The sequence below is a fragment of the Neoarius graeffei genome, chromosome 1 (genome assembly GCF_027579695.1).
Source record: "Neoarius graeffei isolate fNeoGra1 chromosome 1, fNeoGra1.pri, whole genome shotgun sequence".
Classification (NCBI taxonomy): Eukaryota; Metazoa; Chordata; class Actinopteri; order Siluriformes; family Ariidae; genus Neoarius; species Neoarius graeffei.
In genome coordinates, this window is record NC_083569.1 from 17,984,982 (window position 1) to 18,000,345 (window position 15,364).

Consider the following 15,364-nt stretch of genomic DNA (forward strand, 5'->3'; position numbering starts at 1 on the left):
TTTTTGTTATCTTCTATTAGGGAGGAGAGATATGTTGATCTCGCAGCACTAAGAGCTTTTCTATACTTCAGGAAGCTCTCCTTCCACGCCAATTTGAACACTACCAATTTTCTTTGACGCCATTTACGTTCCAATTTTCGAGTGGTCTGTTTTAAAGTGCGAGTGTCATCATTATACCAGGGTGCTAATTTTTTGTCTCTGACCATTTTCCTTTTTAGAGGAGCTACATTATCTAAAGTATGGCGGAATGTTGACTCTAAGCATTCAGTTGCCTGATCGAGTTCTGCAGGGGCTGACAGTGACCCAATCAAAGTTGACAGCTCTGGGAGATCATTTATAAAGCTCTGTGCAGTAGTTGACGTGAAAGTACGTTTAATACAGTAGCGTGGTGAGGTGCATATATTATTACTCAGACATATTTTGAATGAGATGAGACAATGATCTGAGATAACTTCAGACTGTGGAAGTATGACTATATTGTCTACGTTTAATCTGAATGTTAGTATTAGATCAAGGGTGTGACCACCATTATGGGTCGGTCCTATGACATTCTGCTTAATCCCGACTGAATCTAAGATGGACACAAACGCTGTTTTTAAAGGGTCTTCTGGGTTATCAAAGTGAATATTAAAATCTCCGACAACTAAAGCTTTGTCTAAGGAAATAACCAAATCTGAGATAAAATCTGCAAATTCAGAAAGAAACTCAGAATATGGCCCCAGGGGCCTGTAAATAATAAGTAATGGAATTAACTGGGTAGACTTATTTTTCGAGGCTACATACATTATATGAGTATGAAGAACTTCAAATGTATTAAATTTATAACCAGGTTTGTGTGTTACACCTAGATAATCGTTATAAATAACCGCGACGCCTCCTCCTCTGCCAGTTAGACGAGGCTGGTGTATATAACTGTATCCAGGAGGACTCGCTTCATTTAATGCTATATATTCATTTGGCTTAATCCATGTTTCTGTTAAACACAGTACATTAAACTCCTGATCAGTAATGAGTTCTGTTAGGGTTTTGCTGGGATTCGAACCTGGCTCGTTGGTGTGATGATCCAGCAAACCCCCACTAGGCCACCAGGGGAATGACTCAAATGCAGAGGCGTGAGGCGGAAGTAGAAAACATAACAAAAGGTCTATTTATACTATGTACACTATATACAATCCAGGGCAAAACAAAAAAACAAAAACAAAGAGTATAATTCAAAAAGAAAAAGGCAAAAATGCAAAAGCTCAGAAGATCCACAAAACACAGTACAAAGGAAACTGGAGATAAACATAACAGCACAAAGACTCCGTGACAAGAGGACTGAACTCAGGGGTATAAATACACAAACTAATTAAGGACACAGGTGAAGATAATTAGGACTAACAGGCAATTAACAAAAAAAAACACAAAACACAGGAACAGTGGCGGCCTCTAGAGGCCAAAATAAATATGACACGAAAAGGAAATAACAGCGGCCTCTAGAGGCCAAAACAGTCCAAGTCCTAACAGGACCCCCCCCTCTAGGAGCGTCTCCTGACGTTCCCAGGGCGATCCGGATGGGCCGAATGGAAGTCCCGACACAGTTCTTTATCCAGGACATCCCAAGCAGGAACCCAGCAGCGCTCCTCAGGACCATAGCCCTCCCAGTCCACCAGATATTGCAACCCGCCGCGGACCCGGCGGGAGTCAAGCAGGCGATGCACAGTGAACACAGTCTGCCCCTGGAAGATGCGGGGGGGTGGGGGGTTCCTAGGAGCAGGGGCATATGTAGACGTCAGTACAGGCCGCAACAGGGAAACATGGAAAGTGGGGTTGATCCTCAGAGTCCGGGGCAACTGGAGCCGGTAGGAGACAGGGTTCACCCTGCGCACCACCTTGAAGGGGCCAATGTAGCGAGGAGCAAGCTTGCGGTTCTCCACCCGCAGCGGAAGGTCCTTAGTGGACAGCCAAACCCGCTGCCCAGGGCGGAAAGTGTGTGCAGGTCTTCTGTGGCGGTTGGCCTGAGTCTGGTTGGTTCTGGAGGTCTGTATGAGGGTCTTCCTGACCTTGCTCCAGGTCTTGCGACACCGTCTCACATATTGGTTGACCGAGGGCACCCCCGCGTCCTCCTCCTGGTCTGGGAACAGAGGTGGCTGGAACCCGAATTGGCACTGGAATGGCGACAGCTTGGTGGCCGATGACTGCAGGGTGTTGTGGGCGTACTCTGCCCATGGCAGCCAGGTGCTCCACGATGTCGGGTTATCCATAGCCAGGCCTCGCAGGGTGGTTTCCAGGTCCTGGTTGAGCCTCTCCGTCTGACCATTGGACTGTGGGTGAAACCCAGAGGAGAGGCTGGCAGTGGCTCCGATGACCTTGCAGAACCCGTGCCACACTCGGGAGGAGAACTGGGGCCCTCGGTCTGAGACGATGTCCTGTGGAAGACCAAAGACTCGGAAGACATGATTAAATATAAGTTTCGCTGTTTCAAGAGCAGAGGGGAGTTTGCACAGAGGTATGAAGCGGCAGGCCTTGGAGAATCTGTCAACAATGACCAAAATGACCATGTTACCTTGTGACTCAGGGAGACCCGTGATGAAGTCGACTGCCACGTGGGACCAGGGACGCCGGGGAATGGTCAGAGGATGCAGGAGACCCTGGGGACGCTGTCGTGGGTTCTTGGTTCTGGTGCAAACCTCACAGGACAGGACAAATGACCTTACTTCCTGCTCCATGTTAGGCCACCAGAAGCGTCTTTTCAGGAAGTCCAGGGTCCTCCGAGCTCCCGGGTGGGCGGTGAGAGGGGAAGAGTGACCCCACTGGAGAACCTTGGCCCGGGCTTGATGTGGGACGTACAAGAGGCCCGGTGGCCCCGTCCCAGGACCGGGGTCCTGGCGTTGGGCTCGTCGAACAGCCTCCTCAATACCCCAGCGGACAGGGGCCACAATCCGAGACACCGGGATAATAGGCCCGACTTCATTCTCCCTGTTAGTGGCAGAGAACAGCCTGGACAGTGCATCAGGTTTGGTGTTCTTGGAGCCGGGACGGTACGAGAGGGTGAAGTCAAACCGACTGAAAAACAGGGCCCACCTAGCCTGTCGAGGGTTCAGTCTCTTGGCTTGCTGGAGGTACTCCAGGTTCTTGTGGTCAGTCCAAACCAGGAATGGATGTTGCGCTCCCTCCAGCCAGTGCCTCCACTCCTCAAGGGCCAGTTTGACCGCTAGCAGTTCTCGATCCCCCACATCGTACCGGGACTCCGCAGGACTCAGGCGGTGGGAGAAGTAAGCGCAGGGGTGCAGCTTTCCTTCCGAACGTTGAGAGAGTACCGCGCCGACACCACTGTCCGAGGCGTCCACCTCCACGATGAATGGTTGGGAGGTGTCCGGGAGGGCCAGAATGGGTGCCGTGCAGAAGCGGGCCTTGAGGTCTTTGAACGCCTTTTCTGCCTGAGGAGACCAGCCATAAGATCCACCTGTCCCTTTGGTGAGGTCTGACATGGGTGCTGCCACAGAACTGAAGTTCCTGATGAACTTGCGGTAGAAGTTAGCGAATCCTAAGAACCGCTGAACCTCCTTAACGGACTTGGGAGTAGGCCAGTCCCGGACGGCCAGGGTCTTGGCTGGGTCCATTTGGAGTTGGCCTGTCCGTACAATAAATCCCAGAAAGGAGACCTCGGGAACATGAAATTCGCATTTCTGGGCCTTGGCGAACAGATTGTTCTGCAGCAGCCTCTGGAGAACCTGGCGGACATGGTGGCGGTGCTCCTGCACGGTCTTGGAAAAGATAAGGATGTCATCGAGGTAGACAAAGACGTACAGGTTAATCATGTCCCTTAAGACGTCGTTGATTAGGGCCTGAAAAACAGCTGGTGCGTTGGTGAGTCCGAAGGGCATCACCTGGTATTCGTAGTGCCCAGACGGGGTGTTAAAGGCAGTCTTCCACTCGTCTCCCTGTCGGATACGGATGAGGTGGTATGCGTTCCGTAGGTCCAACTTGGTGAAGACGGTGGCGCCTTGGAGCAGGTCGAAAGCAGTGGACATCAGCGGAAGGGGATATCGGTTGCGCACAGTGATCTTGTTCAGGCCCCTGTAGTCAATACATGGTCGAAGCCCCCCATCCTTCTTGCCGACAAAGAAGAAGCCGGCACCAGCAGGTGAGGTGGAGGGTCGAATGAACCCAGAGACCAGGGCGTCTTTGAGGTATTCCTCCATAGCCTTGCGTTCTGGCTGAGAGAGGGAAAACAGTCTGCCACGAGGAGGGGTAGTCCCAGGGAGCAAGTCGATGCCACAGTCGTAGGCCCGGTGCGGAGGAAGAACGGCGGCCCTGCTCTTGCTGAATACCTCCTTGAGATCCCAGTACTCTGTGGGAACTTGAGATAACTCGGTGAGATCAGGGGGCTCGGCAGGAGACACAGGAGAGCTAGAGAGCAGACAAGAGGCATGGCCTGCAGGGCCCCATTCCACAACCTGGCTTGTTACCCAGTCTATGCGAGGGTTGTGGCGAGTAAGCCAAGGAAGGCCTAGAATAACTGGGAACTCAGGTGAAGGAATTAGGTGCAGGGATATTTCTTCCTTGTGACCTTGAGACTGGAGGAAGACTGGAGAAGTAACTTGAGTGACTCTTCCATCACCTAACGCTTGGCCATCGAGGGCAGACACAGACAGAGGGACTTCAAGAGGTGCAGTAGGTATATTGATGCTTTGGGCGAAGTGAATATCCATAAAGTTCCCAGCCGCCCCTGAGTCTATCAAAGCTTGACAAGAGTGGACAGACTCACCCCAGGAGATGGAGACCGGGATGTAGATTCCTTGGCCAGGGAGTCCGGGAGAGAGGGTAGGCCCCGTCACAACCCTCCCTCGGCTGGACGGGGCGGTCCTTTTCCCAAGAGTTCGGGACATGATGCTCGGAAGTGACCAGGCTTGCCACAGTAGATGCAGCACTTGTCCCTCCTTCTGCGCTCCCTCTCAGATGCGGAGAGGCGAGTACGACCCACTTGCATGGGTTCTGGACAGTCACTGAAGGAGGTAGACGGTCTCCAGGTAGAGGTAGGGAGGCTGGGGGGGCTCAAGGCTTGGTGGCGTTCTCTCATCCTGTTGTCCAGACGAATAGCATGTGAGATGAGGGTTTCGAGGTCACTTGGGCATCCAATAGAGGCCAGACCGTCCTTGATGGGGTCAGACAGACCATGGTGGAAGGCTGACACCAGGGCAGTCTCGTTCCATCCACTTACTGCTGCGAGTGTTCGGAACGAGATGGCGTAATCTGCGACGCTTCCTCCTTGCCGGATGGACATGAGCTTTCGGGCTGCGTCGGTACTGATGTCTGCCTGATCGAAGACCCGAAGCATCTCTTCAGAAAACAGCTGGAAATCAAAGCACTCAGGTCCCTGTCTTTGCCAGATAGCAGTAGCCCAGGCTCGCGCCTTACCAGCTAATAAGGTGATCACAAAGGCAATCTTGCGGCGATCCGTAGTGTAGGTGGTAGGCTGAAGCTCAAAGGTGAGTTGACACTGGGTAAGGAACTCTCGGCACTCACTGTGCTTGCCGTCATACCTCTGTGGTGCAGGAAGGCTGGGTTCGCGAGGTGAAGAAGGCAGCATGGCAGGAGGCACTGGAGCAGGAGTGGGAGCTGGATCAGGAGCAGGAACTGGATCAGGAGCAGGAGATGCAGGCAGAGATGTCAACTGTGCCAGGGTTTTCCCAATTTGCTGAAGCAGTTCCTCGTGGCGAGCAAGGGCCTCACGTTGGCTGGTGAGCGTACGTCCATGAGCGTCCATGGTCGCTCCGAAGCGTGTCAAAGCTGCCATAATTCCCTGAAGGTTGGCCGGGTAGGCAGTTGAAGCAGCCTCTGCTGAGTCGGTCATGACGGAGTCTTTCTGTTAGGGTTTTGCTGGGATTCGAACCTGGTTCGTTGGTGTGATGATCCAGCAAACCCCCACTAGGCCACCAGGGGAATGACTCAAATGCAGAGGCGTGAGGCGGAAGTAGAAAAAGTAACAAAAGGTTTATTTATACTATGTACACTATATACAATCCAGGGCAAAACAAAAAAACAAAAACAAAGGGTATAATTCAAAAAGAAAAAGGCAAAAATGCAAAAGCTCAGAAGATCCACAAAACACAGTACAAAGGAAACTGGAGATAAACATAACAGCACAAAGACTCCGTGACAAGAGGACTGAACTCAGGGGTATAAATACACAAACTAATTAAGGACACAGGTGAAGATAATTAGGACTAACAGGCAATTAACAAAAAAAAACACAAAACACAGGAACAGTGGCGGCCTCTAGAGGCCAAAATAAATATGACACGAAAAGGAAATAACAGCGGCCTCTAGAGGCCAAAACAGTCCAAGTCCTAACAAGTTCATTAACCATTAGCACTTTAGATGTAAGAGATCTAATATTTAATAGCCCCACCTTTAGATCAAAGGTGCTGGCAGCAGCTGTACAGTCAGTCTGATCTAATTTTATATTGATTAGGTTACTGGAACAAACTCTCTGAAAATTTCTACCTTTTTGTTGAGCTCGGGGAACAGACACAGTCTCGATGTAGTGAGCCCTGAGTGACGACTCTGTGCAGCTAGCAGACAGTCGGTTTAGCCTGTTCGTCTGCTCCCTGGCCTTGGCTCTGGATTGTCAGAAATTAACTAGGCCTGTTCTGAGACTATGACCTATGCTGCAGGAAATGAGAGCAGCACCTTCCCGAGTGGGATGGATACCGTCCCGCCCTAACAGGCCAGCAGTGCCCTCAAAATTAGCCCAATTATCTATAAAGCCCACACTGTTTTCAGAGCACCACCTGGACAGCCAGCAGTTCAGCGACCATAACCTGCTGTAAGCTACATCGCCACACCGCATTGGGATGGGGCCAGAGCATACTACAGCATCGGACATTGCCTTCGCTAATTTAAACACCTCTACAAAGTTACTCTTAGTAACCTCAGACTGACGAAGGCGTATATCATTAGCTCCTGCATGGATAACTATCTTTGAGAACCTGTGCTTGCCTAGGACCCTAAGATTACCTGCTATGTCCGGCGCCCTGGCTCCCGGTATACACCTGACTAAAGCTGCTGGTGCCCCTAAAGGCTGAGCTAATTTCACATGCCGTATGATAGAGTCCCCTATAACCAGAGCTCTTTCAGGTTTCTCAGTGGGTGCATCACTAAGGAGAGCAAACCTGTTCGACACGTGACGCGGAGAGGAGTGGTGCTCCCGTGGGCGAGCCTCAGCGGTAGCTTTGGCTCTACGCTTATGCCGCCGAGCCGTCACCCATTCGCCCCGCTGTAAGGGCTCTAATGCCGGAGTTGGGGGATTGCTAACTCCACCTAGGGCGTCCAGACTTTCCCTAACAGAAACTACACTGTTCTCACGCTCACTAACCTGCTCTAAAGCCTGGACACGCGCTTCTAGCACTGAAATCTTCTCCGTCAGAGAGCTAACTAATCTGCACTTATCACAAGTAAAGCTAATAAAGCTATCGCTAGTGACGGAGGAAGAATGACTAAACATCCTGCACTCAGCACACTGAACAGGCTGAAGGTGTGCCATGATGAAAAGATTCACGTACCTTAAATGAAGATGTGTTGATATTAAAGCAGATCAGATGGCCTCCGCTTGTGGACTTTACACAGGAGGAGAGAAAAAGAAAGCTTCCGGTCTCGGCGTTCTTCCGAAAAAAGAAAGAGAAAAAAACGGGAAAAAAAACGGAAAAAGGAAAGCGAAAGTGAAAAGTACAAAAATGAAAGCGACAGTATAATCATCATACATCAATGCCCTAAGTGGAGTTTCCAGACTAAATGGATGCAGGATTCAAAATTTCTACAGTTTCTGGGGGAACAAATTGATATTTATTTTGAAATGAACACAACCCAGACCTCTGCTACAATTAGATGGGAAGCTTTCAAATCATTTATGGGGGTTAAATTATAAGCTACACAAGCAGACGATCAAGGGAATTCCAAGGAAAATATAGAGTTGGAACTACAAATGAAAGCACTAGAGAACAGGAGCTACCACGAGAGGGAGTACAACAGTGATACACAGTTATTACTATTAAGGACTCAATATAATGCGAACATCTAAGGCCGAGGCAAATTTAATGAGACTTAGACAAAGCTACTATGATCAAGGGGAAAAACCTGGTAGACTTCTTGCATGGCGCATTAAACAGCAGCAAACTGAGAGGACAATTACAAATATCGAGGATACACATGGGAATGTTATCAATGACCCTCTGGAAATCAATGCTACATTCAGAAATTTCTACAAAAATGTTTAGAAAATTGAATACAACATTAACACTAACACTCAGACAATATCCTTAGATCAACTTAATATTCCAAAAATTTCTGAGGAAAGTAGAAATATGCTGGACAGGCAGTTAGGTGTAGCTGAAATATTAGAAGCCATCGGGGCACTGAAGGCAGGGAAATCGGCAGGACCAGACGGTCTTCCAATTGATTTATAGAAATACTTCAAAGACAAACTGGTAACCCCTCTCTACGAGATGTACTTAGAATCTGAAAATAATGGCATTTTACCTACTTCATTGAGAGAGGCCTTAATTATCCTGCATCCGAAACCAGGGAAAAGTAATACTAAATGTGAAAATATGCACCCAATAAGTTTAATAAACACGGACACAAAAATTCTTAGTAAAATTTTGGCAAAGAGACTGGAGGGTGTACTTCCAAATATTGGGAGGGGGACGATCAAAATGGGTGCATAAAGGGTAGGCAGGGGTTCCATAATGCAAGACGGGTTCTTAATATTCTTCACAATCAGAGGGGAAAAAGGGATACGGCTCTTTTATCACTTGACGCAGAAAAGGCCTTTGACAGAGTTGAATGGAATTCTCTCTTTGATGTTATTTTGAGATTTGGAGACCATTTTTATAGATGGATTAAATTATTACATCTAAACCCTGTAAACCAAGGTGCTAACAAATGATGTGACCTCCAAACCCTTTAACATCACTAGAGGGTGTCCACAGGGCTCGCCTCTGTCACCACTTTTATTTACACTAGCTATAGAGCCATTAGCAATAGCAATTAGAGCTAACAGAGAAATAAGAGGGATTTCAATTGGCAACAAAGAACACAAATAGCTCTCTTTGCGGATGATGTAATTTTATTTTTAAAACAGCTGGACACCTCCATACCTGCACTGTTAGATCTGTTAGACCGATTTGGCAAAATGTCTGGTTATAAATTGAACGCCTCAAAATCCTCACTTATGCTGATTAATGAAAATGAGGAACAAAAAATCTGTTCAACATCTATCTCCTTTTAAGCCCTCAAATGGGTTCACTTACCTGGGCATTAAATTAACACCTCAGTTAGAAAATATAGCGTCAATAAATAATGAACCTGTGATTGCACCCTTCCTGCACTGTTCTCTGAATCAAAATTATGGATTTGATCAACTGATCACTTCACGCAATTGATACAATCTTCTCGACGGGAAGCCTGGGTTCGGGGGAACCTGCCTGTCCTGCCGGATCATTCGCAGCCGGATACACCATGGATGCCTGGGAGAAGTGACGTGTGGTGTGCTTGGCGATTCTTTCCGTGGAGGACATTGAGGATATTTACCTATTCGGAACTATGATCACAGGATTTTTGCTGATTGGACTTGGCATTGCCCTGGTGTATCGAGGAAATCAGATAACGGTAGCAGCTGTTCAAAGCCCCATAAAGCTGCCCGACATGATTGAGGCGGTGGGCAGAGCTGTCGGCACTCAGACTGTGGCTGTTCAGAACTTGAGTCACAACATTGATAACATCATGGAGAAGTTGATGACTTTGCAGAGAGATTTTGGTGGCCAGAATGGACAAGCGGGTTAGTCGGTAAAGGACACGTCTACCCATCTTAAGTCTAAACAAATTCCAATCTTATCTTGACTCTCCCAGCCAGCACTGCCTTCAAGGTCGTCACTGCAGAAACATGATTCTCCCCCTGGAGTTCACTGCAGTGAGACTCTGTGTGTGTGTGTGTGTGTTTTTGTTTGTGGATATGCTTTCTTTCTGTCTGTACTATGAAAGCTAAGTCAAACCGGAGTCAAATTCCTTGTGTGTGTAACATACCTGGCAATAAAGTGCTTCTGATTCTGACTCAACATTTAAGTCTATAGAAAGATGGATGTCCTTGCCTATTTCTCTCATAGGAAGAATAAATGTTTTAAAGATGAATATTCTGCCTAAATTTATATATTTATTCCAAAATATCCCTTTGGCACCACCTAAAGGAATATTTAAAAAGATAACACCACTGATCAGGAGGTTCATATGGAATAAAAAATGTCCTAGAGTTCGCCTATCACTGTTGTACCTTACATTTGACACAGGGGGGCTAAAATGTCCTAAACTTTATTGGTATTACCTCTCAGCACTGAATACCTTGAGGTTCTATTTCTCTGACAACATGACATCGTGGACAGACATAGTCTCACAAGGTGTCCAGATACCATTACATTTATACCTGTACTCAGCTGATCTAAAATATCTGAGAATGCATACGGCCAATCCTATAGTACTAAATATGGTTAATATATGGTAGGAGGGAAAGAAACACATGAAAATATCAAACTCTGTCATAGTTCAGTCCAATTTGGGGTAATGCCTCATTTAAACCAGGCAAGCTGGATGCTGGATTCAAATTATGGGCAAAGAATGGGCCAAGTAAAATAGCTGACCTATACAGGGAGGAGGTTCTAATGTCTTTTGAGGAAATTTCTCATTTGCATAATATTCCTAAGAAACACTTCTTTAAATATCTGCAATTGCGGAACTTTATCTCTTCAACGCAAAATAAGTCATTAATAATTCCTCCACTTACACTTCTAGAGGAAATTGTTACTAACAAGTGTACAAAAGGCTGGATTTCACTAATATATAACTGGCTCACATCTGGTTCTAATGAGACATCAACACTTAAACTCAATACATGGAAGGCAGAATTAAAAACAGATATTTCTATTAATGACTGGATCAAAGCCTGCAAGGAGGCACAGACACAAACAGCCAACACTAATTTAAAGTTACTTCAATACAACTGGCTAATGCAAACTTACATTACCCTCGTTAAGCTACACAGGTTTTTGTACCTTATTTTGTAATGTGTTGAAAATGAATAAAAACATTGTTAAAAAAACAAAAACAAAAAAAACTGTACAGTAGAATGAGAGACACTCGAATATTGAATCAAAAATAGCTGCGAATGCCAGTGTAGCACAGCCTTTAACTATGAGAATTATGGGATGTTACCTGTGGACAGATGAGGGGTTTCCACTGTTAAAGTGCAAAGGAGGATCCATAGACCCATCACTCTTCATGGAGACACAGCTGGGTTCTGGTGAGTCTGATCTCTTCATCTGGAGTTTACTGTACAACATTATAGACCGTCCTTTATATACACCATTTACACTGGTTATTATTAATTATTACTAGTTATTTTATTTTTTTTAACACTTTATTTTTATATTTTTTAGTGGTACACTTAGGTAAAGAAAAAACAATAATTGCAGTATACCTAATAGCAGTATACCTAATATGTCTTTTAAGTGTAGCGAGGCTGAAGGGACATTTATACATTATATTTGGGAGTGTGACAAGATCAGAAAATTTTGGAAGGAGGAGGTGATGGATAAAATCACAGCCATTTTATCTGTAAATATTTCATTAAACGCCACAATGATTTTGTTACACCTGTATCCAGCAGATCTTAATCTGAGAGATAGAGAGTACACATTTATTAATTTTGCTTAACTACAGGCAAAGTGCCTGATTGCACTGAACTGGAAGAAAGAAACAGCACCCACAATAGGAGCTTGGATTAAGTGTATGGCACAATGCATGTCAATGGAGAGAATAACATAATTTTTAAAAAACAAACTGAACATGTATGAAGGGATATGGAAACCATTCAGTGACTTTATTAAAAATGAAGACATAGAAGAGCACCTACAGCCGGAGAACCTAGACTAATCTATACCATTATGGTAGACCCCGGAAGATGCTTGAGGCTGAGATCTTGATGTAGTGCTATATTACGTTTATTTTCTGCTAAGGTACCATCCATTTGATTTGATTTTATATTTTGTTTTATTTTTGCTTCTCTATTATTATTATTATTATTATTATTATTATTTTAACTTTTACCCTGTACTAACGTGGTATGACTTCTTTTTAATTATATGATTGTAAAACAAAAGAGAGAATAAGTGAGTTTGAGTTTGGGGGGAGGGTGGCTTATCTGGGGTCAGAGGAAGACATCTGCTATATTATAGTGTTAGCATTGCACGCTGGTTTTTGTACCTTATTTTGTAATGTGTTGACAATGAATAAAAACATTGTTAAAAAAACAAAAACAAAAAAAACTGTACAGTAGAATGAGAGACACTCGAATATTGAATCAAAAATAGCTGCGAATGCCAGTGTAGCACAGCCTTTAACTATGAGAATTATGGGATGTTACCTGTGGACAGATGAGGGGTTTCCACTGTTAAAGTGCAAAGGAGGATCCATAGACCCATCACTCTTCATGGAGACACAGCTGGGTTCTGGTGAGTCTGATCTCTTCATCTGGAGTTTACTGTACAACATTATAGACCGTCCTTTATATACACCATTTACACTGGTTATTATTAATTATTACTAGTTATTTTATTTTTTTTAACACTTTATTTTTATATTTTTTAGTGGTACACTTAGGTAAAGAAAAAACAATAATTGCAGTATACCTAATAGCAGTATACCTAATATGTCTTTTAAGTGTAGCGAGGCTGAAGGGACATTTATACATTATATTTGGGAGTGTGACAAGATCAGAAAATTTTGGAAGGAGGTGGTGATGGATAAAATCACAGCCATTTTATCTGTAAATATTTCATTAAACGCCACAATGATTTTGTTACACCTGTATCCAGCAGATCTTAATCTGAGAGATAGAGAGTACACATTTATTAATTTTGCTTAACTACAGGCAAAGTGCCTGATTGCACTGAACTGGAAGAAAGAAACAGCACCCACAATAGGAGCTTGGATTAAGTGTATGGCACAATGCATGTCAATGGAGAGAATAACATAATTTTTAAAAAACAAACTGAACATGTATGAAGGGATATGGAAACCATTCAGTGACTTTATTAAAAATGAAGACATAGAAGAGCACCTACAGCCGGAGAACCTAGACTAATCTATACCATTATGGTAGACCCCGGAAGATGCTTGAGGCTGAGATCTTGATGTAGTGCTATATTACGTTTATTTTCTGCTAAGGTACCATCCATTTGATTTGATTTTATATTTTGTTTTATTTTTGCTTCTCTATTATTATTATTATTATTATTATTATTTTAACTTTTACCCTGTACTAACGTGGTATGACTTCTTTTTAATTATATGATTGTAAAACAAAAGAGAGAATAAGTGAGTTTGAGTTTGGGGGGAGGGTGGCTTATCTGGGGTCAGAGGAAGACATCTGCTATATTATAGTGTTAGCATTGCACGCTGGTTTTTGTACCTTATTTTGTAATGTGTTGACAATGAATAAAAACATTGTTAAAAAAACAAAAACAAAAAAAACTGTACAGTAGAATGAGAGACACTCGAATATTGAATCAAAAATAGCTGCGAATGCCAGTGTAGCACAGCCTTTAACTATGAGAATTATGGGATGTTACCTGTGGACAGATGAGGGGTTTCCACTGTTAAAGTGCAAAGGAGGATCCATAGACCCATCACTCTTCATGGAGACACAGCTGGGTTCTGGTGAGTCTGATCTCTTCATCTGGAGTTTACTGTACAACATTATAGACCGTCCTTTATATACACCATTTACACTGGTTATTATTAATTATTACTAGTTATTTTATTTTTTTTAACACTTTATTTTTATATTTTTTAGTGGTACACTTAGGTAAAGAAAAAACAATAATTGCAGTATACCTAATAGCAGTATACCTAATATGTCTTTTAAGTGTAGCGAGGCTGAAGGGACATTTATACATTATATTTGGGAGTGTGACAAGATCAGAAAATTTTGGAAGGAGGAGGTGATGGATAAAATCACAGCCATTTTATCTGTAAATATTTCATTAAACGCCACAATGATTTTGTTACACCTGTATCCAGCAGATCTTAATCTGAGAGATAGAGAGTACACATTTATTAATTTTGCTTAACTACAGGCAAAGTGCCTGATTGCACTGAACTGGAAGAAAGAAACAGCACCCACAATAGGAGCTTGGATTAAGTGTATGGCACAATGCATGTCAATGGAGAGAATAACATAATTTTTAAAAAACAAACTGAACATGTATGAAGGGATATGGAAACCATTCAGTGACTTTATTAAAAATGAAGACATAGAAGAGCACCTACAGCCGGAGAACCTAGACTAATCTATACCATTATGGTAGACCCCGGAAGATGCTTGAGGCTGAGATCTTGATGTAGTGCTATATTACGTTTATTTTCTGCTAAGGTACCATCCATTTGATTTGATTTTATATTTTGTTTTATTTTTGCTTCTCTATTATTATTATTATTATTATTATTATTATTATTATTATTATTATTTTAACTTTTACCCTGTACTAACGTGGTATGACTTCTTTTTAATTATATGATTGTAAAACAAAAGAGAGAATAAGTGAGTTTGAGTTTGGGGGGAGGGTGGCTTATCTGGGGTCAGAGGAAGACATCTGCTATATTATAGTGTTAGCATTGCACGCTGGTTTTTGTACCTTATTTTGTAATGTGTTGACAATGAATAAAAACATTGTTAAAAAAACAAAAACAAAAAAAACTGTACAGTAGAATGAGAGACACTCGAATATTGAATCAAAAATGGCTGCGAATGCCAGTGTAGCACAGCCTTTAACTATGAGAATTATGGGATGTTACCTGTGGACAGATGAGGGGTTTCCACTGTTAAAGTGCAAAGGAGGATCCATAGACCCATCACTCTTCATGGAGACACAGCTGGGTTCTGGTGAGTCTGATCTCTTCATCTGGAGTTTACTGTACAACATTATAGACCGTCCTTTATATACACCATTTACACTGGTTATTATTAATTATTACTAGTTATTTTATTTTTTTTAACACTTTATTTTTATATTTTTTAGTGGTACACTTAGGTAAAGAAAAAACAATAATTGCCATCAGTTACCATTACAAAAACATATCAAAACAAAAACAAAACGAACAAACCAACAAAAAATAAAAAAATATATACGGTACAATCTGGATGGGCATGTTTCTGAAGTATTCAATATAGTATAATTTCAGTCATTCTGTCATTGATATGTATACATTCCATTTCATCCATTTTTCTATGCATGTGTCAACTTGCAGTCTTATCCTATGTGTCAAGTCTTCC

General features: G+C 43.5%; 1 protein-coding gene and 1 pseudogene across 30 annotated transcripts in view; both read right to left on the minus strand.

Moving 5' to 3' along the window:
• The window catches only part of LOC132891954 (protein NLRC5-like), an 888,139-nt gene that overhangs the window by 146,370 nt on the left and 726,405 nt on the right, over nucleotides 1-15,364 (minus strand). The gene's annotated exons all lie outside the window — the stretch shown is intronic.
• The window catches only part of LOC132892087 (uncharacterized), a 52,957-nt pseudogene that overhangs the window by 7,166 nt on the left and 30,427 nt on the right, over nucleotides 1-15,364 (minus strand).